The following is a 4,831-nucleotide window of genomic DNA, read 5'->3' as shown; positions in this document are numbered from 1 at the left end:
GGAGTTGAACTTGAGTTGGTGTTGATGTTGAAGTTGATGCGATGTTCGATCTCAAATACTTGATCCTCTGATTCTCTGGGTGAATGTGCTTGACTGGAAGAATGAAAAAAAACTTCTTGAAGTAGAAGTCTTGGAAGAGGTTTTATGTCTTCAAGGGTCTTCTGTCTTCTAGAAGTGTAGCTTTAGGATCTTGGGAGTCTTTTGTTGATGAATTCTCTTTGGGCTCTCTGAATGTAGAAAATGTTTGACCCTTGCAAATGAGGGGAGTTCTATGATGGGCTTCATGGCTTGGGCCTGGCCTTGATTAGGCAATGAGCCTAATTTAATTGGACTTGGGCCTGGCCTTTGGGCCTAATTAACTGGACTTGGGTCTGGCCTTTGGACTTAATTAATTGGATTTGGGTCTGGCCTTTGGGCCTAATTAATTAGGCTTAGGCATATTTTGGCGTTTTAGGCCCACCTTAAGGCCATATTTGGGCTAAACTGGGCCAACGCCCAAATTATAGCGTCAAATTGATCGAAATTAATTTTACTCAATCGACGTCTGCGGCAAAAACACAGAATTTACCCTTAAATTCAATTCGAGACATGTATCAACTTTTAATTGGTCACAAATTTGATGATTTCGGAATTCCGTCATTAATTTAGCAAATGACGTGGCGGTCTGTGGTTGGTAAGACAGACGACGTTGGGAAGACCATGCGTGCTAGGAACACGGGTGTTGGGCAGTGTATGCAAAGATGCATGGGCACGCAGTGGGAAGAATGGATAACGCACAGACATGGCATAAGTAGTTTTGATAGAATGTTGAGTGATCAGTGTGAACTGCTGAAGCCTGATCTCTTCTCCAAACTTTGTGGGTCTTTTTAGAGTAGGAAAATGACTAAGTGGTTAGTATGCTGGAAAACAAATCGATTTTACTATTCTTATGTTGCCCACTTCCCTAAGTATCTCAATTACTCCTTATGATCATCTCTACCTTAGGTATACCGCCTACCTTGCCTTTTTATTTCCTGGCATGTCACCCTACACACCTTGTCGTTGGCTCTTGCAAGGCCCACTAAGCCCAACCGCATGTCTCAATCTTGAGGGTCTAACAAAGCTCCCCCACTTGAGCTTGTAGATGTCCTCACTCAATACTCCCCTATATGGTCTTCAAATTGCCATAATATTACATCTCTCTCCCAAGAAACCTTTTGGTCACCTTCGCCCTTCCATCTCACAAGAAAATGGGTCCATCAATTCTTCCTGCTCATGCCCATGGTATGATGATTTAGAATTTCAGCTACCCCCCTGTCAAACTAATTCCGCATCATGGTAGGAGCTCATTTGGTCTATTTTCTCGTATTATCAAGCAAATCTTGTGAGAAAGGCTTCAGGAGACTTACATGGAACGTCGGATGGATCTTCGAATGTCTTTGATAGTACCAACCCTTAGAGTTTGAAGTGGGAGATTCAGTTTTGCTGAAGCTTACTCCTCATATGTGGAATAAACTAAGAGGCAAAAATGTACACAAAGGGTTGGTGCCAAGATACGATGGCCCCTTTAAAGTCATTAAACATGTGGGCAAGGTTGTCTACTGTTAAAATTTTCTAGAACGTCTGAAGATCCACCTGATGTTCCATGTAAGTTTCGTGAAGCCTTTTTCACAAGATTTTCTTGATAGTACGAGAAAGTAGACCAAACAAGCTCCCGTCGTGATATGGAAATAGTTTGATAGGGAGGTAGATGAAATCGTAGATCATCATACTATGGGCATGAGCAAGAAGAATCGACAGACCAATTTTCTTATGAGATGGAAGAGCGAAGGTGACCAAAAGGTTTCTTGGGAGAAAAGATTAGGTTTTAACAGTTCACGTTAGTCGCTCAACGTTTTGTTGACACTGCCTGTGTGAACACCCACACGTCAGCCACTCTACTTGCTGAGTGCCCATGCATGCACGCGCGCTCGCTAGCATGTGCCTACACCTTTTGCGTGCGGCTGCCTGGCACGCGTCAGGGCCTTCCCAACGCTGCTGTCTTATGCATACAACCATGCATGTGCATGCCTCTACGCCACCAACGCCTATCCCAACATTGTAGGTCCTCCCATGCTCGTTAGTATGCTAATTCCCTATCTGTGGCCCGCCTGTCTTGGCTGTGTACCAAGGCATGTTGTTAGTCGTGTCACTCTGTGGTTTCCAAACTTGGCTTCCACTCCCACATGTGATTAAAGGTACACCCTTTCACACCTTTATTGCCTCGAACCTCACATGCTTTCATCTTTAAAAACAGTCTTATGACAAACCTCCCCCACTTGAAAAGCTCAATGCCATCATCGAGTTCGACCTCCATCCCGTCCGTTGGATGATCCACTCAAGTCACGTGTCCTTCTGACACTTGTTGTCACCTCGTACGCCAACCTCTAAATAGGTTAAATTTTTTTAAAACTTAAAGAAATATGTTTTATTTCAAATATTTTCTTTGTTTACAAGAATTTAGACTTAAAGGAATTTGCAACAATAGCAAAGCTACCAAAAAAAAAAAAAAAGAAAGAAAAATATTTCTCATCGAAAAGTCATTATGCAACTTTCCTCATTTCATGCCCTCCCGTTCCCATAACATCTTCTCACCTAGGGTGGAATGAATTGTTCTATCCATAGAAAGTTCTTGGAGCTGCCTGTTCTGGACACTCTGCTGTAAAATGGAACATTTTACACACCCAACATTTAGGGGTGTACATGGGTTGGGTTGGACTGGGTTGGGGGATTTTTTGGACCAACTCATGTTGGCTTCCCAAATGACCCAATCAAGTTTTCCAACCCAACCCTAAAAATTCGGATTGGGTTTTTTTTCGAGTTGAGAGATCCAATTTTTTTTATAAAAAAAATAGAGAAATAAAGATAGTGAGATAAATGCAATGAAATCAACTTTGCAACAAAGAGAGAGACAACTTCTAAAATTTGATGTTTGTTACTAAAAATGAATATTGATGTCAATATAAAGAGTCGAAGTTGATGATGGTAAGTCTGTGAATGCACAACTAAGGGAGAGGCAACTACAACGACTGTGTATTTTCTTTGAAGTCATGGATGGTGACTGTGCAATGATGATAACAAAATCAACTATAATTGCAATGAAGGAGACGATGTACCGTGCAACAATGATGACATTGAGAGAGACGATGTTCGAACGGTGAGAAGAGGAAGAAATTAGGCGAGGGTTGAGAGAAAATGAGAGGAATCGATAGAGAGGCTGAAAGGGTTAGAGAGTTGCAGATGATTCATGCAAAAGAAAGAGAAAAGGTCGGCGACTACATGTTTTGAAAATAAAAACCAAGTTATATATAAAAATAATAATAATAATACTAATAATAACAACAATAATTATAATGATAATAATTATTATTATTATTATGATGATGATGATAATAATAATAATTATTATTATTAATATTATTTTCATCATCATCATGATCATCATTATTATCATCATTATTGTTATTGTTATTATTATTATTATTATTATTATTATTATTATTATTATTTGATTGGGTTGGGTCAACCCGACTTTTTTTAAAAATGCAACTGAACCCAACCTAACCCGAGAAAAATTTAAAAAAAAAATTCAACCCAACTCTTATCGTTTGGGTTGGGTAGTCCGAGTTGCTCAGATTGTCGAGTCATTTGAATACCACTAATCTTACTTATGGGAAGATCAATGGGTTGGGGTAGTCCTCTTTGTTCTGTGTTCCATCGTCTTTATCACATGTCTTCCTTAAAAAATCGTTTGGTTTTTAACTTTGTGGTATGGTCGGAAAGCGTTGTGTCATTTTCTTTCGATTTCCATCATCACTTAACCGATAGGGAGATGATGGAGGTTGCATATCTTCTTTCGATGTTGGATAAGTGCAGTTTCAGAAAGGGGAGAAAGGATATTCGTGTCTGGACGCCTAATCCTATTGAGAACTTTGTTAATCTTTCTTTAGGTCATTGTTGGATCCCTCTCCTTTTTATGATTTGGTCTTTGATAAGGTCCGAAGGATTAAGATACCAAAGAAAATTAAGTTTTTCACCTGGCAAGTTTTGCTTGGCCGTGTGAACACTTTGGATAGGATTGCGAAGAAGGGATCCTTGTTAACGGGTCCTTTCTACTGTATTCTCTGTCAAAAGGCTGAGGAAAACTTGGATCACCTTTTATGGGACTGTCAATTTACAAGGTCTGTGTGAACGTGCTTTTTGCAGGAGTTTGATGTCCAGTTAGCTTGTCAAAAAGATATTGGATCGACGATTGGGGAATTCATCCTTCATCCACCACCTTTTAGAGAGAATGGCCGGTTGTTGTGTCTTGCCAGGGTTTGTGCAACATTGTGGGATGTTTGGGGGGAAAGGAATAATAGGGTATTTAGAGGTCTTGAGAAGGACCCAAGTGAGATTTGGTCCTTAGTGAGATTTCATGTTTCGTTTTGGGCTCGGTTTTGAAGATTTTTTGTAATTATTCTATAGACAACATTATGCTTAGTTGCTTGTGTTTTTGTATGCCCTCGTATTCTTTCATTTCTTCTCAATGAAAGTTGATTTTCTCTTAAAAAAAAAAAAAATACCAACATTTGCCTAGTGTGAACATTCCCTCAACCATCTTATTCTCGTTAGGGTCAAGTTTGGGTTCCTCTTCCATTTCCTCATCTTCTAAGTCACCTAACACAATGACTTCAGATGAGTTACTCCTTGTCTCCACCTGAGCACAACTACTCACGACGTGAAAATTGAAATGCCTCGTCAATTTCCTGTTCGGAGTTGTGCTTGACTCTCTTTAGCATGTAGGGCCTCCCTACACACCCACATATGTCCC

This window comes from Benincasa hispida, chromosome 1 (genome assembly GCF_027475165.1).
Source record: "Benincasa hispida cultivar pf3 chromosome 1, pf3_genome.v1.1, whole genome shotgun sequence".
Classification (NCBI taxonomy): Eukaryota; Viridiplantae; Streptophyta; class Magnoliopsida; order Cucurbitales; family Cucurbitaceae; genus Benincasa; species Benincasa hispida.
Note: the sequence above shows the minus strand (reverse complement) of the source record.